General features: G+C 38.2%; 1 protein-coding gene across 1 annotated transcript in view; it reads right to left on the bottom strand.

The window, feature by feature from the left end:
• ccdc120a (coiled-coil domain containing 120a) overlaps positions 1-25158 on the bottom strand; it is a 128645-nt gene extending 103487 nt beyond the window's left edge. Inside the window, exon 1 of the mRNA XM_056464060.1 lies at positions 25089-25158. The gene's annotated coding sequence lies outside the window, so the exon portion shown is untranslated. The remainder of the gene's footprint in view (positions 1-25088) is intronic.
• Positions 25159-25402: the final 244 nt, after the last annotated feature.

Genomic DNA, 25402 nt, shown 5'->3' on the forward strand with positions numbered 1-25402 from the left:
CTACACAACATGTGCCAGGAGAAATTAATCACTCATAATTAATCTTTTACAGCAACACGCTGCGGCTAGAGAGAAGAACTTAATTAATTTGTAAAAATAATTAAAGTTAAATAAGCTTTTAAATGGAGAAAAAAAAAGGAAAAATTAATTTAGAAATACACAACAACAGACAGATAATCCTGTTTGCATGCGAATACTACAATGCCACAAAGATGAGCTTTAAAATCTTAAAACCATTGTTTTAAAGGAATTATGTGCAGACACGCAACATTCATCTGTACAGTATTTCAGCAAGATTCAGCTAATCAGTCAGCTTGTATTTTGTTTATATTTGTTGTTTTTCGTATTTTATTATTTAAATGTGTATTGGTGTTTGTTTACTTTATGAATTTCCTTATTTCCGGTTGGGTTGTTCGAGGCGGACATCATGCGATCCTCCCTAATTAATTTAACCTGCGAGAATTGGCATAGACAGCATGGTGAGACCTCAATGCAGACGCATGTTAAATGCTCCTGATTATTCTACTGTTGATCATTAGGTCAACGTGATAAAGAAATATTGTTTGTATATTCTTATGTTGTGTGAAATTTTGTTTGCCTTTTTTAGTTTTCACGATGTTTAATAAATAAAAACGTAATGTACATCAGTATTTGGAAAGCGTGGACTGTTTTAATAACCGGCGGGTAGTTACATTTAGCAATAGCATAGTATTAATCAATCACTTTCTTCATAATTAATAAATAAGAATGTAATAATTTGTTATAAAATATACATTCATACTCGCACACATACACACACACACACACATACATACATACATACATACATACATATATATATATATATAAAGAATTACATTTAAATAGAGCATTATTATATAACAAATAACTACATATCAATTTTACATTCAACATATTATTGTAATATACATTATTATTAATAAATATACAAATACACACACACACACATGAACATGAAATCTTGTAACTGTAACCTGATTTGTATTTGAGTATTTGAAACTTCTCTACATATATATAAAATATAATTACATACAAATAAAATTACAAATAGGATAAATAATAATAAATAAATATTATTAAATAAATAAAATAATATATATATATATATATATATATATATATATATATATATATATATATATATATATATATATATATATATATTTATTTATTTATTATTATTTTTTTTTCCTCAAATGATGTTTAACAGAGCAAGGAAATGTTCACAGTATGTCTGATAATTTTTCTTTTGGAGAAAGTCTTATTTGTTTTATTTTGGCTAGAATAAAAAGCAGTTTTTACTTTTTTCAAATCCATTTTAGCGTCAAAATTATTGACCCCGTTAAGCTATATTTTTTTCCGATAGTCTACAGAACAAACTAGTTAAGCCTGTAAATGTCACTTTAAGCTGTATAGAAGTGTCTTGAAAAATATCTAGTCAAATATTATTTACTGTAATCATGGCAAAGATAAAATAAATCAGTTTTTAGAAATGAGTTATTAAACTATTGTGTTTAGAAATGAAAAATCTTCAGAAAAATCTTCCATCCGTTAAGCAGAAATTGGGGAAAAAATAAAAAACGGGGGCTAATCATTCTGACTTCAACTGTATGTATGTATATATAAATATATATATATATATATATATATATATATATATATATATATATATATATATATATATATATATATATATATATATATGTATAATTACACTTCCATATACCCTTGTAATTTAGATGATTTACATACATACGATTAACACAACTGATATCTGCCTTTTAAATTAATATTTCTATACGATGCTTTACAACAATATATTTGTGTAGATACACTTACCGGCCACTTTATTAGGTACACCTTACTAGTATCAGGTTTGACTCAATTTTGCCTTCATAATTGCCTTTATCCTTAGTGGCATAGATTCAACAAGGTGCTGGAAATATTCCTCAGAGATTTTGCTCCATATTGACATGATACCATCACGCAGTTGCTGCCGATTTGTCGGCTGCACATCCATGATGCGAATCTCCCGTTCCACCACATCCCAAAGATGCTCTATTGGATTGAGTCTGGTGACTGTGGAGGCCATTTGAGTACAGTGAACCCATTGCCATGTTCAAGAAACCAGTCTGAGATGTTCGCGCTTTATAACATGGCGCATTATCCTGCTGGAGGTAGCCATTAGAAGATGGGTACACTGTGGTCATAAAGTGATGGAAATGGTCAGCAACAATACTCAGGTAGGCTGTGGCGTTGACACGATGCTCAATTGGTACTAATGGGCCAAAAGTGTACCATTACACCACCACCACCAACCTAAACCGTTGATACCAGGCAGGATGGATCCATGCTTTCATGTTGTTGACACTAAATTCTGACCCTACCATCTGAAGGTCGCAGCAGAATTTGAGACTCATCGGACTAGGCAACGTTTTTCCAATCTTCTCTTGTGAGCCTGTGCCAATTGTAGCCTCAGTTTCCTGTTCTTAGCTGACAGGAGTGGCACTCGGTCTGTTCTTCTGCTTCTGTAGCCCATCCGCCTCAAGGTTGGACGTGTTGTGCATTCAGAGATGCTCTTCTGCATATCTTGGTTGTAACAAGTGATTATTTGAGTTACTGTTGTCTTTCCATCAGCTGGAACCAGTCCGGTCATTCTCCTCTGACCTCTGGCATCAACAAGGCATTTACACTCACAGAACTGCCGCTCACTGGATATTTTCTCTTTTTAAGTAGTAGTGCATTCACTACTTCTATTTTTTTTTAATATATTTATTATCTGTTTTTGTCCTGTCTCTGTAATCCTGTTGCACTGTAGAAGCTGTCACGAAAACAAATTCCTCGTATGTGTGAACATACCTGGCAATAAAGCTCTTTCTGATTCTGATTCTGATTCTATTGTGTGTGAAAATCCCAGTAGATCAGCAGTTTCTAAAATACCCCAATCAACAACCATTAAAGTCACCTAAATCACCTTTCTTCCCCATTCTGATGCTCGGTTTGAACTGCAGCAGATCGTCTTGACCATGTTTACATGCTTAAATGCATTGAGTTGCTGCCATGTGATTGGCTGATTATAAATTTGCATTAATGAACAGGTGTTCCTAATAAAGTAGCCAGTGGGTGTACATTAGATTAATCAGTACCCAAGACAAAACTAAAACTAATCTAACAAAAAAGCCAAAAATAACACCCAAATTAAAATGTTGAGCTAAATTGTCTGTAGTGTATGTGTGTGAATGAGTGTGTATGGATGTTTCCCAGTGATGGTTTGCAGCTGGAAGGGCATTCCTTCTGTAAAACATATGCTGGATAAGTTGGCGGTTCATTCCGCTGTGGCGACCCCAGATTAGTAAAGGGACTAAGTCGAAAAGAAAATGAATGAATGAACAGGAAAAATCAGGGGAAAATAAGTAAAAAATTAACATTAAATTTACTTGAAATGTTGTAGTTTGACTTTCTATTCCTAAAGATGTTAGGTGACCAAACTCTTATTTAAATGGATATAATTGTTTAATAAAACTGTTTAAATGCACCAAAAATATAGGTAATATTCACTGGGAAATGCATAAAAATCTTCACTCAATACTCATTTATGCTGAGCACTCTATCCACTGTGTATGCTTCTTTTTTGTATGCTTTTTACTCCATCTGATTTCTGAGTGCTTTATTAAACTGTGTTCATTCCTGCTCCGTCAGACTGCCTGTCCTTGACACCAGCGCAATGCTTTTGTGAGCTTTTTCTTGCCCCGCTACAGTCACACCCACCGCTCCATCACTGGCTGCCTGCAGACGCTCATCCGCCAGCCAGCCAACCACGAGTTAGCGAAACATCTTTAAAATGTGCATGCTGGAGTAGCTTTCAATGCCTCGCAGCCACAGTCTCTGTCTGCCTCTCTAGGTGTTTGCTTTATAATATGACCTACATTTTTCTGCTCGAGTGAAGCTTAGAGATCCGTCACAGTTCGACATTCACCAAGCTAAACTGCACAATGAGCTGGAGAAACACACTGGAGCCGAGTCCAACCGCTGCATGGCAACAACGCCAAAAATCCCCTACTAAAAATAGTGGCATATCGCAGGCTGGCAGCTCTGCCTGCGCAGCCAATAACCTTTCACCCCGGAGGTGCTGGCACAGAGAGGGCGGATCCAGCCTGTGACCATGCTGTTTGGGTGACTGACTCTCATCCAGATGCCCGCACTAAACCACAGGGGTCAAATTCATGGCCGCTCAGATATAGTTAAAGTCAAAATTTGTTTTTTTTTCTAATATTTCTCAAATTATGTTTAACAGAGAAAGGAATTTTTACAGTATTTCCTATAATATTTTTTCTTCTGGATAAAGTTTTATCTATTTTATTTCAGCTTGAATATAAGCAGTTTTAAATAAAAAAAAAACATTTTAAGGTCAACTCTTGTGCAATATATATTTTCTGATTGTCAACAAAGTTTCACAGATGACCTGCCTTAACCAATCAAATGCAAATCCAATGACGGAAACCACTTGAATGGCAACAGATTTGTAAACAGAGAGACCACAGTCATTTTGGTAGAAAATTTGCCATCAAGACCAAGTTGGATAGTATGTAACACATAAGTAATCAAAGTACTTACATCATTTTGATCGACGGTATAACTGAGGTTGGTGTCGTGATCTCGTTTCCCTCTAGCGCACATTAGCTTAGATGACTATGCCGGCTCATGATTGTGAATGTCGTTGTACCTATGACAGAAACTATTTGTTAGTTTATGGATTTGTTTCTTTCATTAGAAACTATTAAACATTGTTTTGGAAAGGTTTGAATTCTGTTGGTAACAAAGTGCATAATGTAAACGTTGGGACGCAACTTTAATGTCTTTCTGATTGACATGCATCAGTAAATGCACACCCTGATCTGACGCATAAACTGCATCTATTTATTTGTTATTATTATTAACCAACGAGATTTAATTCATGTTCCCCACAGCAACGAGGCACTCAGGTTGGCGAAAAACATGCAAAAATGCCAAATGAATCTGCTCAGAAAGCAGCATTTGAGGATGTCTGTTCCCGAAGTCCATCTTTTTCTAGAGTTGCGACAGGTCACTTTAAATCCCTCTGAGCCGTCGTAGCCATTGGCCACACCGCCGTCAAAACAGTCTCCTCAATTTGCCTCAGTCGGGTGATTTCTTTGAACATCTCCCTTCTTTCAGTCCCATGAGGCTTTCAGGAGAGATGCAGGAATCAGTTTGTGTCTACCACGGCAATCAGTCACAGGATTACTCCAGAGGGACTCTTGCTATCCTTTAAGTGCAAAGCAGGAGGAATTTAAAAGAAACACAAACCACTGTGACCTGAGCCATCACTACTCAATTAAACATCAATTTGTATGTTGAAATGTTTTCACTTGAACACAGAAATGCCAACTGACCCAGCCGGGACTCGAACCAGTGACCTTCGTGCTGTGAGGCGACAGTGCTAACCAGTGAACATGACCATCATTAAGCTTTAGTGTAATGTAGGCCTGCTGTAACCCAAACAGATTGAGTTAAGTGGCAGGTTTTGCTCTGTCCTTCCAGGAGTTAATGCTCAGAGGAACGTGTGAAAAGCCCCCGAAAGCCACTAATCGTCTAAACTCTACAACACACACAAACATCAGCTGATCCCAAAACAGCATTTAGACAACAGGTCCTGTCTTGTAGCTTTCATACTACATTAGGTGACTTTTTAAAAAGTACAATTCACACCTACATATACTGTATCGTCATTAAAATATTGATACTGCCCTGTGATGATGCATTCAAACTTCATAGAACGGCTTTCTATTGTGACGTTTGTCCTAATGAAACAGCTTTTCGAGTTAAAACAAATGTAGGGCGGGGCTTGATTTTGTCCATTTGGAATTGATTGAATGGTTTCCTATTGGTGAATTTTGTGTGATTGACAGGTTGAACACCAATCAGAGAAGAGATGTCATTAAAAAGAGAGGAAGCTACTCTGATTTAAGATTACAGGGGGAGATGAGCTTCAAAAAATACTGAGTTCATCGTAATTTTATTATTTTTTTCTGTAGTTTTCCAGGGAGACAAATAAAACAACTGTTGACATCACAGTTAACATAGCATAAGTACAGTCTAACAAGACGGAATGTAAATGCAATTAGGTTAAGTAACTTAAAGGCAAGCAATTTAAAGGAGATTGCACAGCATGTTTACAAAAAATTTATCTCACAGCATTGATATTCATGTATGTTAGCACAGTCTCAAACAGAAACCATATTACCAGAAGAGAAACCAAGGTTACCAGATTAAGATATTGGGGTTATTTTAATGAAAACAAGGCTGTATTATTTTTGTCAATTGAAATATTTCAAGATATGTTCTTGGCTAAACATTTAATAGAATATTTACATTTTATTTCAGAAGAGTTTAGAAAGCAATATTTAGTGAAATAACCAAATCTAACAAAGGGCGCTGTGTACGCATTTTCAGATCTCAAATTTCTTTCACGAGTGCCATTAGCGACTGTTGTTCTTGCGTAAATCCACCAGAGGCCGCTGTGTATGCATTTTCAGATCTCAAATTTCTTTCACAAGTGCCATTAGCGTCTGTTGTTCTTGCGTAAATCCAGCAGAGGCCGCTGTGTATGCTTTTTCAGAGCTCAAATTTCTTTCATCAGTGTCATTAGCGTCTGTTGTTCTTGCGTAAATCCAGCAGAGGCCGCTGTGTATGCTTTTTCAGACCTCAAATTTCTTTCATCAGTGTCATTAGCGTCTGTTGTTCTTGCGTAAATCCAGCAGAGGCCGCTGTGTATGCTTTTTCAGAGCTCAAATTTCTTTCACGAGTGCCATTAGCGCGTATTGTTTTTACTTAAATCCACCAGAGGCTACCAACTGACCCGCACACCCAATTTCCTAAACCCAACTCACAGTTTTAGAAGCAATCCAGAAAAAGGATTTTTACCACTTTTTCTAGATTTTACCACATTCTCACCCTGTTATTTACTTATTCATTTTATTTTTTGGTTTCTGTTTTTGTTACCCGCTTTCTGGAACCGTTCTTCGCCAGACTTGAACCCTGTCATTATGACAAACTCCTCTCTGCATCTCAAGTCCGCCGATGGACATGGCGAGCTACTGGACAAACTGGTAACATCGCGAAAGCTGACCATACGGAGGTAATAGGTCAGCTGGTAAGCGTGAAAAGGAACGGCTTCATACTCCCACATACTGTAGTGTTTTTTTTTAAAGACTAAATGCAGCCATACATGCTTCTGGCTACATAATTCGCGATCTCCAGAAATGTATTTAGGGCTACGTTTTCAGAATGATCTTTCAATCTCAACAAATTTGTTTTTTCTGACCAGCGTCATTTTATGAAAAATACAGAAAACAGCGCTTGAATTTACAACATTATTATTGGAAATTTGACAAAAAAAAAAGAAAAGAAAAATGTTATCAGACCTTTATATAAACGCCTTTAAATTCATAGAAATTGAGAATTTATAAGTCTTAAGCTGTATATACCAGAAATGTACATACATATCTTCTAACAATATTTTAAATTGTGTAATAAATATGTAATTAAAAAATTTGGGTCAAGTATGGCTTCAAACAAACAATTATGCAAATTAATATATGTGAGAATTGAACAAACTAATTAATGAACGAATGCATAAATATATAAGCAAGCAAGCCATTTACCCTGACTTAATCATGTCTTAAACGTATATCATGTTTCCATGCAAAGATATGAATGTGCAAAACAGAAATATTGCATAAAACATTTGTGAATAAAGCAGTTTCCAACCCATTTAGTCAAAGAGAACAAAATCGTTACTTCCTGATAAACTGGAGCCAAATATCAAAAAGAAAAATGAAGTTGTTATTAATAAAAAAAAAAAACGAAATGCACTTCCTGTTAAATTCAGTTAAATTCTCAGATTACGTCTGTCTGAGGTACTGGGTGTGGCTAACAGACTTAACCACGCACCTCCAACTGTCAGCTTTCACAACAAATAGAAATGGTGAGTCTGTTAGGTTGTAATAACTCTCTAAACCAAACTCTTTCCTAATCTTTCTGAATGAAATGCCTACTTTACTACATCCAATCAGCTCGCAGTAGAGAAAACAAGCCACGCCCACTGTTTTCACATTTAATATTCTGTTTCTCTAGGAACTGCATCACAATAAACTGATTTCACACGGCTGCCATTTTAAATAGCGAAATCGAAGCTGCGGTGGGAAGAAACCCGGAAGTATCGCCTGAGTCACACAGGAATGTTGTGTACCTGGCTGTATATCTTATCAGCGAAGAGAAAGTGACACAAATTTATACTTTCACCGCCTTCTGAGTGACCTGAAGGTCCGTTCTCGGAATGAATAGTGAAAATAAAAAGGGATATTGGACCTTTTTTTAGCTAAGTTAAGGGAAATGGCACTAGTTAGCTAACGTTTTCTTTCCCAAACAGACATTTTAGATGGCATTTATCTAAATCTTTCACTATATTAGACTTGTCACGATACAAAATTTCAGTACTGAAATTTTTAAAAAACGTCCAATCCCCGCTAACGTTTAAGGCACTGTTGAGTTGATGGCGTTCTTAAACACTGTTAATTTGGCCTTGTGTTCACATGCTCAACAGAAATGACCGTGATTGGCCGTGAAGGTCATCACTTCACCGCATTTCATGATGTTTACCGAGTGCAAACACAGACGAGCGATCCGCTTGATGAATCGACAGATCTTCGTGGCTTTAAAGCGCTGTCCGTGTATCTGTGTTTGCGAGCGGTGAACTGATGACCTTCACGTCCAATCAGTCATTTCTGTTGAGTACTGGAGAACACAATGGCAAATCAGCTGTTTAAGAACGTGCTCAGCTGCGCTTGAATGTTAGCGAGAAATGGACTGTACTGTACTGGGACAACACTATTACATGTTGTGCTACAGAGGACTGCATCGTTTTATCGCCCACCGGGTTACATGGGCTAAAGCAGGGAAGCGTACCCATGGTGTTTACCTGGTGCCATGAACTGAAGCCTAGGAGGACACTCTTAAAGAGATTGTGATTTTGTTTAAAGTCTAATATGCTTTTAATCACTTAAACTAAACTTAACTGAATGATTTTAAAGTGTTTACACCATTTCTGCATTTTGAAATCGCAGCAACAGTTGGAGGTTTGTAGTACACAGCATGTTTTTGCAATGTTTACAGTGCTGGTCCTATACTTCTGGGTTTCTTCTCACCGCAGCCTCGCTTTCGTTCTTTAAAATGGCGGCCGCGTGAAATAAGCATATATGAAAAAATAAAAGGTCGCAGCTTCATTTGATTCTTGCGGACTTTAATGCCGTTCCATCATGCCTATTTTGATCATCACATGACCTGTTAAAACAAAACCACATTACTTTTTTGATGCACAATATGCTGGAATTTATTTGGCAGATGTGTTCCCATCATAGTTTATGCATATATTTTCTTATTGAATAAAAGTTACTCAGTTGTGCACAAGTTATTTTATGCACATTTATTTGCATCTTGGCATTTACATATTCCAGAATGTGCATAAAAATAGGTGGATGGAAACACAGCTAATGCCTAATTCATAAGCATCGTCCACCACCACGTTAACAACTTGAAATACTAATATGATTTTCTCAAACTGATAATCTACATTCTGTTCAATGTGACCTGCTTTCATACTGTCCGCTTGCCTGTTTTATATTACCATAACCCTCTCTCTCTCGCCCTCTCTCTCTCTCTCTCTCTCTCATGCAGACGGTAGACCTAAGGTGTATTTATTGTTCTTCGGAAGGTATGGCAAATATTTGTGTAATTCTCTTCATGACCTTTGTGGGATTTGGGTGTTCTTTTCTTTTGGGATCGCTCATAAGCCTTCATATTTCAATAACAGAGCTGCAGCAGCGCAGCGTGAGGCTCAGCACAATGAATTCCAGTCCAAAAGCCTCCAGGGCACCAGCATCCTTCTGACATGAGAGTGATTACAAACTCATTAATCTGAGCCCAGAGCGAGAGACGCAGACTGAGTGTTGACCCAGCTCCGCCACTGACACCCTGTCGCTGCGACGTGCTTATCACCCCAAACCTCTTGAGCGTGCCGGCGGGTAAAAGTCAGTGCTGTAAAGTAAGGAATTACAAATACTCAAATGACTTTAACAGAGGAGTTTTTTCTCAGGAATTGCACTTTACTAGGTCATTTTAAAAATGTGTACTTTTACTTCTTTTTTTTTTTTACTTTTACTTGAGTACATTTTTAGGGTGCAGTCACGCTAAGCTATCCGAATTGTACCCAGGCGCATTTCCTGTTTTTTTGGGGTTTTTTTATAAGTGTGTGTGCTTCGAATCGGTCCCAGTTGCAGTTTAGTTGGTCAGCCCTGGCCTGGTTGGAAAGAGGTCTGCCAGAGTGCAGTTCAGTTGGGCTTAGGCACGGTACGCTTGTAGTGTGAGCACCCTTGAGCCCAAAACTGAAGACACGACGTCACTTTTAAGAGACAGTTTCATATGGATTTATTAATCGTTCTTACTTTTCAATGAACGCGAACTGTCATAGTTTATTAAAGACGCAAATCCTTCGCTGCACATCAGCTCGCCTCCAGTAAACCTCCTAACACCTGCCGCACGAGGACTTTATGATAATTTTTGAGCATCAAAAGTTGTGGATCTGTTCGGCAAAATATTTGACTGTGTGTCACTGCATCCCAAACGACTAAAAATAATACAAAATGATATAACTAAAGCAATGATGCCTGCTGTGCAGAGCGAGAGCGCTTCTCTTTCTGTTAAACTGAACAGGCGCATCGTCGATGATGTAAACGTGTCCAGGTTCGGAAGGCAAAATGCAGTGTGAGTGCAGGCCGTTGGGGAAGAGGGGAGGGGGGACATCTGAGTTTTGGCATGGTTCAAGGCAACTGTACCTTGTGTGAGTACGCCCTTAGTGTTGAATAAGTGCTTTTACTTTAAATATGTCCCAAATTATGTTGAACAAAGCAAAGAAATTTTCACAGTATGTCTGATAATATTTTTTCTTCTGGAGAAAGTCTTATTTGTTTTGTTTCGGCTAGAATAAAAGCAGTTTTTAGTTTCTTGAAACCATTTTAAGGGTCAAAATTATTATAAGCTATATATATTTTCGATAATCAATTTTGATTGATACAGAACAAAACATCGTTATAGAATGACTTGCCTAATTACCCTAACCTGCCTAGTTAACCTAATTAACCTAGTTAATCCTTTAAAAGTCACTTTAAGCTGTGTAGAAGTGTCTTGAAAAATATCTAGTCAAATATTATTTACTGTCATCATGGCAAAGATAAAATAAATCAGTTATCAGAAATGAGTTATTAAAACTAGTATGTTTAGAAACGTGTTGAAAAAAACTGTTCTTTCCCTTAAACAGAAATTGTGAAAAAAATAAACAGAGGGGCTAATAATTCTGACTTCAACAACTGTATTTCCATCACTGGTAAAAGTACTACATCTTTGGTGGCTGCGTTTGGGCTTGGGTTTCTTGAAAGTCCTCAGTGCCCTTGTAGTTTATACTTTTTCTGTGCATCTTCACTTTAGAAAACTCTTTATTATGCACAACACAACCCACATATTTTCCTATAGCACATCCTGGCCTGTGTGTTGGCTGAGAAAGGGATGAGCCTGGGATAGAGGCGACTTTGATTTAGACTGTGCTGAAAACATTCCCTGAGCCGCCAGTAAAACGAGCCGCTCTGCTCTGAATGTCTAATTAGACAATGAGAGGTTAAAGACTGCTCTAATTATACTCGGCACGCAAACTCTGAACTGTGCTATTAACTTTTCTTTATCTGTCTAAATACTCTTTTGAACTGTTCTTTTTTCTTTCAGGGTTAGGGATTTGATCTGTACAACAACCACAATTAGAAACAGCCCAGCAACCTCCCAGATCAAGGATATAGCAACACTCTGCCAACTAAATGGGACATTCAGTCAGTGACATACAGTAGCAACACCCATGTAATCACTCACATAGATATATACACTAGATATCCAATAGGGATCCTGAGCATGCCTCAATAGTGCCACCATATTGGTACAGTGCTCACAGGTCAACAGTCATTCAACCACTCAAGCCAATGTGAAGATGCTGGACTTCAACGCTGCATACGGGTGTAGTAATGAACAAACAAAGTAAACAAAGCATAAATGCAGAACATTTTATAGGTAAGATTTCTTTTGTTACGTTTTTGCATGTTATGAACTTTTGTGCTCAACAAGTAACGTTATTGATGATAATACTGTCACTTACTGCATTGATCATAAAGTAGCACCAACTCACACTAAATACTAGGCTTAAGACAGTTTTGTTGAATAAAATCAGCAAACAATGTAAATAAAATATGACAACAAGATGCTGTGGTGCCAGAAACTTGTATTATTGTCGACTAAGTGAAGTAACGGCTAGTTTTTGAAGTAACTTATAAGCAGTGGTGTACAGTAACTAATTACAAACACTCAAATTACTGTATTGAGTAATTTTTCTTCAGGAATTGTAATTTTCTAAGTATTTTTAAAAATGTCAACTTTTACTTTCCCCTGAGTACATTTTTAGTGCTGTATCTGTACTTTTACTCCACTACCTTCCTTCAACCTGCAGTCACTACTTTATTTTTTCTTGTCTATGGGGATTAGAAAAATCAGTCCTTCGAGTCAAATCAAATCACACATAGAAGGTAAATCACATCATAGTGAACTACCTCAGGAAATGAGAGCTTTACAACTGCAGAAAACTGTTCAGAAGTATTCAGTGTCCAAGAAGATGTCCAAAGTCTTTACACGCATTAACTGAGAGACTGTTTAGATGCATGAAGACCGAAATGGCCTTAAACACCCAGCAGACACAAGACGTCAACATGATGTCAGATTGACGTTGTACCCCAATGTCATGGAGATGTTGCATTTTGTTTGGAAATGAAAATAGAGTTGACGTCAAAACCCAACGTCAGGCAAAAGTCAATGTCCAACGTCCAACCCAAAACAACCAAATATCAATGTCTAATGATGTCACAGCTTGACGTTGTGTGGACGTTACTGCAATTGACATTTATTAGAAGTTGGATTTTGGTTGCCATACCTGATGAATAATATGATGTTGCTTTTAGATGTTGGGTCGACGTTGGATTTTGGTCACTTTCTAAAAACCTAAAATCGACCAAATACGTCATTATTGGATATCAAAATAACGTCCTTAGACGCTGGCTAGATGCTAAATTTTGGTCACCTGACATCGCAACCTAAATCTAACCTAATAATAACGTCTTATGATTTTGTGTGCCTGCTGGGCAATAACTAGATGCACTACAGAATGTTACGTTTACACACATCCACAAATTACATGTAAACGCATCAGTTTTTAACAGCATAATACTCACTACTCTTGAGTACTTTTGAAATAGCTACTTTTTACTCATACTTTGAGTAATATTGACAACTGATACTTTTACTCTACTCGCACTACATTTTTAGGCAAGTAATGGTACTTTTACTTGAGTATGATTTTTCAGTACTCTTTCCGTCACTGCTTATAAGGGTGCCTAACATAACCTGCTCCTTAATGTGCATACTGTCCACCATAAATTATTGATTATTACAAATGTTATTTACCATTTAGATCAGAAAGGGTGAATACTGTCTGATCTTAGTGCAGCGTTTGATACTGTCGATCACTGCACTTTAATTAAGAGGCTGCATTCTCTTGTAGGCATTACTGGGCCAGCTCTGGGTTGGTTAACCTCCTATTTTGCTGACAGGAGTTTTTCTGTGTCCATAGGAACTCATATGTCAGACTCTGTTCCTCTGTCCTGTGGTGTGCCTCAAGGTTCGGTCCTAGGCCCTCTTCTTTTTAATTTATATATGCTCCCTCTCAGCAAGATTATTAGTAGTTTTAAAGTTATATCTTACCATTGCTAAGAAGATGATGTACAATTATACTTTTCTTTTAGCCCTGACAGTATAGACAAACGCTCTCTATTGCAGGATTGTTTAGTCTCCAATAACAAATGGATAGCAAACAATTTTCTGCAACTGAACCCTGATAAAACAGAAATGTTGATTTTTGCTCCAGATAGCATCACCGCAATGATCAGGCAAGTTTTTGGGGGTTTGCCATCTTCAAATTGCAGTGATATTAGAAATCTGGGTGCCATCTTTGATCAACCTCTGTGTTTTAATAGCCATGCCAAGTCAGTTGTTTGTACATGCTTTTTTCATCTGAGGAACATCGCAAAAATCAGAGATATTGTGTCAAAGAAAGAGATGGAGATGCTTGTCCATGCCTTTGTCTCTTCACGATTGGATTATTGTAATGTTCTGTTCACTTGTCTGAACAAATCTTCTATGGATCGATTGCAAGTTGTGCAGAATGCAGCGGCGAGGCTTTTAACTAACACCAGTAGGAGGTCACACATTACTCTTGTGCTTAAGGCACTTCACTGGCTTCCTATTAGTTTTAGAGTAAATTTTAAGATTCTGGTCATTACATATAGAGCTCTGCATGGTCAAGCACCCCGTATACTCTTTCAAGAGTTCACCCTTAGCTGATAATCAATAAAGCATATTTGGCATGCTGTCCCGGGACAGAGCCCTGAGCTCGTAATATCCTCGAGCCCGGGGCTCCCTCCTGTTAGAAGGGCGAGAGGGAAGTTCGAGCTCAGGTAGGTCTCGAGAACTCCCCTGCTTGTCGTCGTGTCAGAAGTGTAAACTAAAGTTGTTTTAGGTGATAATTGGTTTAGTCGATTGGCTATGGTTTGATTTTGGACGGTGGGAGGAAACCGGGGAACCCGGGGGAAACCCACGCAAACACAGGGAGAACATGCAATCTCTGCACAGAAACACCAACCAGCTCAATAAGAGGTTAGACCAGCGGTGTTCTTGCTGTGAGGCAACAGTGTTAGCCACTGGGCCACCGTGTCGCCCTATCAGAAAAGGAGGAGGAAGTAGGGGTGGAAGGGGGGGGGAGCTTCAAGACGAAGAAAACTGGAGTGAAAAACTCTGGTTATTTATAATGCTTCTGTAATCGTCTAATGGGTCAGATTACGAAGCTAATGAGGAGCCAGCCGTGTTGATCATAGGCACGTGATCCTCTCGAAATTAGTTTATAAATAAACCACACTTTACGCAGTCACTCATGTAGCCGGTCTCTGAGGTCTTCTGGCAAAGAACTTTTAGCCATTCCCAGAACTCAGCTTAAGACTAAAGGTGACTGTGCCTTCTGTGTAGTGGCCCACGGCTCTGGAACTCTCTCCCTATGGCACTGAGAACTCTGGGATCAGTTGAACTTTTTAAAAAGCATTTAAAGATGCATCTTTTTGGTCAAACTTTTAATCAACATTATTAGTGTTTCTGTATTTGGATTTTAAACTTGTTTTAATACGTTTTAACAGGTTTTCTTTTATTGTCATGTGTTCTTTTACTTGTTTTCTCTTATTGTAAATCACTTTGTGACTCAATGTCTGGGAAAGGTGCTATATAAATAAACCTTTACTTACTTACTGTATGTACACTGAGATGCAGGGATATCGATGGTTCACACGAGTCGTTCATAATGGAGATTCAGAAACGAATCACTCTGTTAGAATTAGAAGTGGAAGAATAGTCCAGAATAGTCTAGCAATAGACATAGCAACACCCTGGAAACCACACCGAACATGTTATCATTGTGCCTGAGAGATGTGCACAGGCAAGTATCAACGTTTATCTTCAGAGAATGTAGAATCTAGTCTATTCTTGTCCTCGTTTCCTCATCTGGCCTCTAACGTCCCATAAGGCCCAATATAAATGCCCCATTTTTGCAAATGCACCTGTCCTTTAAATTTTCCAGCATTCACTACACAGCATTCTCAGTGGCCAAACATACACCATATAACAATGGTGCTAATTACAGGGGGGTTTGACCACCCTAATTAATGCTTGATCACCCCTGAAAGACATCAAAACAAGCTGTGTGAGTGGGTCGGCCATTTAATTAGTGAGAAATAGTTTGCTCTGATCTGAATTTTAAGCAATAATATTAATAATTAAAAATATTAAATAAATATACATTTACCACCCCTTTAATGGATCAGTCTATGCAAATATATTCATTCAGCAGTCTGAAACCTGCAGGTCTAGAGTGCCAATAGAGTTAGTTAGTTTTCACAAGACTAAAAGGGTTAAAGGGCACCTATGATGAAAACGCTGTTTGGACAGAACTGTGTGTAGGTATAGTGTGTCATACTGGAGTGACAAACACAACAAGCTTCTTTTCTTTATTTCCTGATGTAAAAATTGGATCCAAATCCCTCCCATTTTGAGGCCGACCACAACATGACATAAGAGTGTGGTTTTCCTGCCCACCGAATTGATTGACAGCTGTGTATTCACACGTAACGCGTATAATCATATGAACAAGACATGGCGTCTGCAAAGCTACTGGGATTAAAAGATCTGTTCAGCTCTCTGTGATTATTAATCATCATCAAATGTGATCAAGAATGAGTTGTACAAGTTTAAAATGTTTTTAAAACAGTGCAAGTTTGTAATAGTAAGTTAAAGACGGTAAAATCACCACAGCCGGATGTCAGGACAATTATAAAAAAGATGCTTCAATTCTGGTTTGTGGATGTTAAATCAGGTTTATTTTGTACATTAACATACCGGATATCCATTAGAGGTGTGAACCTACATTGGTCTCACAGTTTGATTACGATTATCATGCCATCGATTCGGTCCAATTCGATATCTCGGTGCATCGACGATGCTTTCCAAACACAATTTTATATTTTACTTTACAGCACAAGAATTCTTTTATTAAAATGTATAAATAATAATAATAGTAATAATTCCTTACATTTATAAAGCACTTTTCTGGACACTCAAAGCGCTTCACACATCCACCTGGAAGACGCGACGGCAGCCATACTGTGCCAGACTGCACCTGCGTTTTTAAGTAGTTGGAGCATTTTAATTACTCGCGCTTGCCTCCCATGCCAAAGTAAGCTACCGCAATATAGTATATATGTCAGTACATAATAACCGGCTATGATCTATTACTGAACCAATATCGAATTGTCCACATCTGCATTGTGTCGAAGAAACAATTAATTTTGACACCCCTAATATCAATACAGCAGCAATATTAACCTGTATCTTGTAATATTTGCTGTGCAAAAGCAGTGCAAAGTTAGACGAATGCGCTGTGTGTGTGTGTGTGTGTGTGTGTGTGTGTGTGTGTGTGTGTGTGTGTGTGTGTGTGTGTGTGTGTGTATGTGTGGGTGAACTGTGTAATGACATTTCATATGACTCATCGTTGCAGAAAGGCTTGAATTAACTCCGCAACAAATACATCAAATAATCATTGGGAAAGTTCTTACTGTAGTATTTCTCACCATGAGATCTGCTTCCTTCATGTCTGTCACTAGGCTGTTTATCTGACACAGCAGGAGATGAGGCACACCCAGACAGGGACATGGGAACAGTGGGCGGGGAGAACTAGCTCATTTGCATTAAAGGCACAGGCAACATAAACAGCTACATAATGTTCAGAGCTGAAAATCTCAACATTCAGAAAGGTATAATAAAAAATCTGATTGGTGTATTGAGCTGTATTGGTGTTTTCTGATTAAAAAATTAACGAAAAACTCCTATTTCTCATCTCGCGCACACGGACCTGCTTGGACAACACTGAAATACATCACATCTGGTCGGCCGGTCGCATATGGTCTAGTTGCAGGACTTCAAATATGTCAACGGATCCGTAGCTCAATTCGGATCCGAATTTTCCGCATACGGAGATGATCGGAACTCTACGCAGTTCCTTGGTTACTCTCCATTGGAAATGAATGACTTCAGGTCTGTCGCTTGTCGTTTGCAGTGGAAAGGAGGCTTTACACTAGTAGCAGTGCGATATGGCTGTATATCGTCCTTGGTGAGACACTAAGGCACTCGGTCTGCGGCCTCGAGCCAATGCACGCCTCATACCAGTGCCGATATACAGCCATATCACACTGCTACTCGTGTGATATTGCTCATTTATATATATATATATTAGTAGTTCTCTCCTGGCTAAGTTTATTTATTGCTCTTTGATTCATTATTATTTAAAGAGCCCATATTATACATGAAATAGGGTCATATTTAGGTTGTAAGGGTCTCCAACAACAGTCTAATATGCATGCAAGGTCAAACAACACTTTAATGGTCTTATAATATGCATTTATTTTTACCTAATTATCCCAGCGACTCCCATATGAATCGTTCAGCGATTCATTTGTTCCCAAACCCTTCTTTAGCGCGAAGCTAATCTGCGCTGATTGGACCAATGACAGCCTGCTGCGATTGGTCGACACGGACAAGGCTTCAGCGCGAGAGTGAAATGCCCAGCTGCTAATCTACAATATAAAAGTAGTCACAGTGCACACACGCTTCATAGTGGATTTTGGCTGCCAGTGGGTGAATGTAAACACAGACGATGGACTAGAAAATACTGACGACTAACTATTTTATTGAGCAAAAAGTCCAAGAACTGGCGAGGAGGTCACAGTCTTCTTGCTCTTTTCACACACACACACACACACGCACACACACACACACAGGGCCTGCGCGTCCATAGAGGACCGGCTGAATAGAGAGGGCGCGGCGCTCAGTTATATCCACGAATACCCGTGCGTTACACACACGAGGACACACACACACACACACACACACACACACAGGGCCGGCGCGTCCATAGAGGAGCGGCGCTCAGTTATATCCGCGAATACCCGTGCGTTACACACACGAGGAGACAATAATATTGAGCTGAAATATTTTGAAACTTGTCCGTTGCATGTGTGTAAACAGCTGACGATCCGTAATCAAAGCGGCACGCGTCGCGTTTTCAACGTGGCTTTACACGCGATATGGGAATATAAAGAGTTAACCTGATACAGTACACGCAGTTACAAGTAACAAAACACAACTGAATATATAATTTGCAAGCTAGAGTAAACGAGGCAATAATTTTAATCGCACTTACTTACACTTGTGAAATGGGGGTAGAAAATGATCCATGATCCACTGATCCATGTTCTGACAGTCTATACTGATCCTTCCTTTAACAAACTGAATAAGTCTTCTTTGAAAGCATATAGTTTCCAGAAGCACTCAGAACTGCTCAAGGCTGGGCTATATTGCTGATGTTTCATCTTTGATTAGACGGTCCATAATATCCATCTGCACAGCGTGACTTCATTCGACCGGTGTCTGTGTGTGTCTCTGTGTGTGTGTGAGACTTTTTTTCTGTTAGTGGGCGGGGCCGCAGGTTTCAAATCTCCCGGGTTTGCGAGCCCAACTACTTGTGTTTCGTAGCTGCGTCATCGCGAAACACCTAATAACTCGTTATCAAGACGACTCGTTTGAAGCACTATGAGTCGACTCTTTTATAGATGAATCAATAGTTTTAAACACTGTACACTTTCAGATTTAAGCCTTAGCTGGATATTTCACTTCACTTAGAGCTGTGTGACACACTACATGGAAGAGCATTTTCAAAAACCCATAATATGGGCTCTTTAAGATTATTTGTGATAGCAATGGAAGGGGTTGGTGGGGTTTGGAAAAGCTCCTGTGTTTGTAATAGTACATTTTATTTTTCGGTTTTGCTTTTGTCACTGTCATATTGTCATGGGACCCCTTGATAGCGAGACATTACATCTCAAGGCGTTACCCTTTAAATAAATTTAATTGAAATTGAAATATATAAATTTGGTTTACTGAAGCATGTGTTACACAATCTAGCATTACCGGAAAAGTTCATGCCGTCAATGTATAATCCGCACCCTATAACACATCCTAACAAAAATGCACATCCTCGAGACCTCTGCCAGACCTCACCCACATGCTTGGCCCACATAATCGCTTTGCCAACTACACAAATCCACACACACACCCTCTCATAAGGCTAGGAAGAGACAGATTAGTGGTGAGCGCTCCTTTTAATATAGGTTGGCTGAATTATATTCAGGGAGACCTTTTTACCCCTACAGCAGCATAACCCAGTTTGCACACTCAGAGCTGCTCTCTTTCTCTCCGTTCTGTGTAATCCTGTGATTACACTTATGATCTGTAAAGAGGATAATAGGCTAAGATTTTGGCTCCTTGACTCCAAGAGTAAAGCAGCGAGTCATAATGTATAAGACGTTAAGTGATATTATTACATTCACATGACAGTGTTTTAAAGATCTGAGAGAGAGGGACTTCAAATATTTATACAATAGGAGCCTGTGTTTACTGTGTCATAAGAGTGTAGTATATATCTACAAGAAACATCAGGTGTAGATGCGCATGGATGTAGTGGATATTTTAAAAGTGGGGGGGACAGCTGTATGAGATTATACGTTCATATAATTATTAATCACCTGTTTCTAAATGGTCTGTCTCTAAAAGTGAGGGGGACGGATCCCCCCCCTCCCAAAGGCATGCACTATAGGTGAATTGGTATAAGAAAATTGGCTATAGTGTATGAGTGTGTGTGTGAATGCAGAAGTGCATGGGTGTTTCCCAGTACTGGGTTGCAGCTGGAAGGACATCTGCTGAGTAAAACATGCTGTAATAGTTGGCTGTTCATTCCGCTGTGGCGACCCTTGATAAATAAGGGACTAAGTAGATGTGAAATGAGTGAATGAATATTTTCACAAATAAGTGCATAAGCTTTGAGTGAGTAACTTTAAACTCTTTCCAGGCACAAATTGCAGTCCTTGCAAGGTAATGTAAGGTCCATTTAACCCTCTCAATTATATTGTTCAAAACTAAATAATCTGAAAAAAAAAAGGCCAAACGCATTTATAAGCAGATGCGAACTTTTACCTTTTACCTAGTAAAGCATACACTCACTGCACCACTTAGCGGGTTCCCACACAGGTTCTGCATCTTGTTTATATACACTATGAACAGCAGCTACGCTAATTATTTTCTTTATTCTCCTTTTCCACCTGGGGACACTCTTCCCGAGGCCCTCAGACTATGCAGAGTCACTGATTCGATCCAAGACCAACGACGAGATGATCCCAAGGTTTCCATATCCTGGACCAGGCCGTATCCTGAGCAGCTACTGTGATGGTCATGGAAGAGTGGAGAACATGAGACTGATTCCTGTGACGCTCCAGAGACAGACGAGTCTTGCTGAGGCCAGCTTCCAGCCTCCGCCACTGAGACTGCAGCTCTGCACAAGACGTTTGGCCAGCGGAGAAATTAAAATGGTCGTACCCAACTGAGCCTGGTTTCTCTCAAGGTTTTTTTCTTCACTTCGCCATTTAGTGAAGTTTTTTTTCCCTCTCCGCTGTCACCACTAGCTTGCATGGTTTGGGATCTGTAGAGCTGCGCATCATTGGATTTGCTCTTCGCTGTTTGGACTCTCAGTAGTGATTATTAAACCACACTGAACTGAGCTAAACTGAACTGAACTTAAACACTACAAACTGAACTACACTGTTCCTATTTACTGTGACCTTTTATCTGAAGCTGCTTTGACACAATCTACATTGTATAAGCGCTATACAAATAAAGGTGAATTGAATTGAACATTCATTTTAGCAAATTGTTTCAAACTCTTAGAAATAATGCTTTAGCCAGGTTCATTCTTTAAATCTGCTTTAAAGGCGTAGTTCACCCAAAAATGAGAATTCAATCCTTTTTACTCACCCTTGACGTTTTTCAAAGCAGTTTGAGTTTTTTTGTTCTGTTGAACAGTAAATTAACACAAAAGAAGATACTCAGAAGAATGCTGGAATCTGTTAACCAGTGTTTTCCATAGTATTTGTTTTTCCTATTTTAAAATATCATCTTTTTGTGTTCAACAGAACAAAAAAATGGTTTGAAACAAGTCATACATCATTAATTGATGACTGAATTTTTATTTTTCATTTGGCGTATAGTCCCTTTAATAATCAGGGGTCGCCACAGCGGAATGAACCACCAACTATTCTGGCATGTTTTATACAGCAGATGTCCTTCCAGCAGCAACCCAGCACTGAGAAACACCCATACACTCGTGCATTCACACACATACACTCCTGCCAATTTAGTTTATTCAACTCACCTGTACCACACGTCTTTGGACTTGTGGGGAAAACCGAAGCACCCGGATGAAACCCACACCAACACAAGGAAAACATGCAAACTCCACACAGAAATGCCAACTGACCCAGCCGGGGCTCGAACCAGCGATCTTCTTCCTGTGAGGCGACAGCACTACCCACTGCGCCATCGTGTTGCCCAATTTTCATTTTTGAGTGACAATATAACATTAAATATCTCTGGGCCTTTGGTAACTGGACTGATAAAAAGATTGGAAAGCCTAAAATGTAAATATCTTGATCAATACAACTACAATTGTGGAAGCAGTAGTGGATTCCTGATAAAAAGGAACCAAGTAAGCTAAATATCCTAGAATCTTCTGATTTCAAAATATTTTCAGCACATGTTCAATGGTGATGTGGAACATATTTACAAATGTTTAATGTCTCACGAACAGGCTCCTATTTCTTTAAGCATTTTGAATTACAAACTGGTTACTGGGGATGACTAAATATTTACCAAATGCTTACTAAAAGTGCTTTTGACATAGAAAGCTATTTGTTCAGATTGTTAACTTAGTGACTATCTTTGATTTAAAAAACACAAACTATAGCACCACGGAGCGCATGCGCAGATGTTTTGTTCAAAATTTGGGAGAAACATTTGTGCGAATGTAAACAGCTTTTAGAATGTGAATGCGAATTGGGTTTACTCGGACATACGATTTAAAGGCCCCATGAAGAACATTGAAATGTGCATTTTTATTTGAAATTTGACAATCTCAACTGAAACATGGAGAGGGCGGGATTTAGAGTAGCTCCTTCCTTTTTAAAAACAGCCAATTGTGTTTTGTTTTATCACAGCTCTAACAGTGAGAGTGGTTGAGCTCATGCTCATCAAATGAAAAGCAAACGAAGTGTCTCAAAGGGGGCGGGGCATGTCAGATACTAGAGAGCATTTGATTGGTCAAGATTTGATGAGAAACTGAAGTATGAGGTGATGCGGATTGATTTAGGTGGAAATGACCTGTTATATGCTTGAAGTTTCTGCCAAATGAAGTTTCTGCCAAATGCTTGAAGTTTCTGCCAACCCGACTCTACACCATAACTTTTAAATCCAGATGGATGGGGCAACCATCACTGCATCCAAAATGGTAAAAAGCCTTGGAGTAACAATTGATGACCAACTAACTTCTCTGACCACATTTCTAGAACTGGATAAAACTTGGATAAAAGTGTCTGCTAAATGACTAAAGTAAATGTAAATATCAGTTTTATTTGGAAACATTGAGTGGAAGTATGGTTACTAACAAATACATTTTTATAAGACAGGTATCTTTAAAAATTTTACACAGAATTTATCCTGTGAAAGAGTTACTTGAACGGTTTGAAGTGGATAGAGAAAACTCTTGTGATTTTTGTGGTTTTGTTAAAGAATCTGTTACTCATCTGTTTTTTCAATGTGTATACTCAAGATTATTTTGGATTGATGTTTCTAACTTTATTTCAAGGACATTTAGTACACTAATACAAATTGGGTTATATGACGTCATGTTTGCTTTAGTACAAGATGGAATTGATTCAAAAAGTACAACTTATTTTCTTATACAACTAAAAATATTACTTGGAAAATACCATATTCATGTCAAGAAATGGGCCAAAGTGAAGCCAAATTGTGAACATTTTATAAAGGAGATTAAACATTATGGTACTACACTATGTAACATTAAAAACAGAAAAGCTAAAATAACATATGAAGCGTTATGTCAATTTCAATGATTGAATAAATGTTTTATTATTATTATTATTATTATTATTATTATTATTATTATTATCTTACCTATTTATACTTTTATCCCAGGCATCTGTTTATACTTTGTTTAACTGAGATAATTTCTCTCATTTTATTTTATTTATTTTTGTTTTGTTCATAATTGTTGTGAGATGTATTCTCTTGTACTAAGTTTGTACATATTTACAATAAAAAAAAAAGTTATATATCAGTTTTTTGATATATATAACTGTTTACATCAGTTTTATTATTTCTAAATGTGAATTTTGTCACTGTTTTGGAACACACAGTAGATATCCTTATAACTAGCAGACTGAAACTAACATCTAAAGTTGTTTATTTAAATTTCACGGGACCTTTAATGCATGTAATCAGATGACTTAAATGCCCCATAACTAGGAGCAAATTATAGAAATAAAACAGTTAAATAGATGCAAAAAAAATCAATAGGCTAACTAAAATGAAACGCGATTATTTACATTTTTGAACAACTAATAGACTTTGTAATAACCAGACCTAAACATTTAACCTACATAGAAGTTTACAAGAACAATAATATTAACATTAATGACTGAAATTCTATTCAGTATAAGGTTTGAATGGACTCTGTAGTTTAGTTTAAATTACTGGCAGACATCCAATAATTATCTGAAGCAAATCAGCACAGTGCGCCATAATAAACATTGACGCTGAAAAGTAAGCGCGGATGAAAATTGAACACGCCCAAGAAGTGTCCGCAACGGAGCGTTCATTCCACGCGTTTCCATATCCAAAACCCGCACACATCAACTCACACTTTATTCCAAACACAACAACATCATAAGCAAACACAACTACCCAACTATGATTAATTAACTCAACAATCAACGCGCTGAGGTGCATGGACGTGAAACTGCGCATGATGAATCTGGGGCGAGGACACTGACATCTCCAAACACACTCACACCTTCTTCAGCATTATATAACGAATGCGTAAACATAACTGATAATGTAAAGATACATTTAAAAGTGCACTTAAAAACAAAGCAGCCACATCAATCGCCATCGCTTCAAAATGTTCACAATCCAAAGCTTTCTGCACAAAGCACGTGTGTAAATAACAGGGCTGCATTGTCAGATGTGTTTGTTGTTTTGCACTGCAGACCATGTGCTGCATGCAAACACAGCATCTTCTCAATGCAATCCATCTTGCTGTTCGGTCACAATCACAACATCTGAAATACCTGAGAGGATGCCTGAGTCTCTGTGGTCCACGTGCGTCTCTCTGCATCATCTCCTACAGTCCTTCATTGAGCCTCATGTCTGTTTTCAGCTCATCTTGATTATTAAACACGCACACAGCCCTGTGTTTACAGCAGCAGCCCCCTCTACACCCTCCATCTGCAAGCGCTGGAGGTTTTATCCTGGCTTGATCTACACACGGAGACCAAACCAATCACAATTCCTCCACATTTAGTGGCTCGCGTTTGGTTTAACCCGTTCAGCGCCACATAGAAACTCTCTCTCTCTCTCTCTCTCTCATATATATATATATATA

Source organism: Danio aesculapii, chromosome 8, assembly GCF_903798145.1.
Source record: "Danio aesculapii chromosome 8, fDanAes4.1, whole genome shotgun sequence".
Classification (NCBI taxonomy): domain Eukaryota; kingdom Metazoa; phylum Chordata; class Actinopteri; order Cypriniformes; family Danionidae; genus Danio; species Danio aesculapii.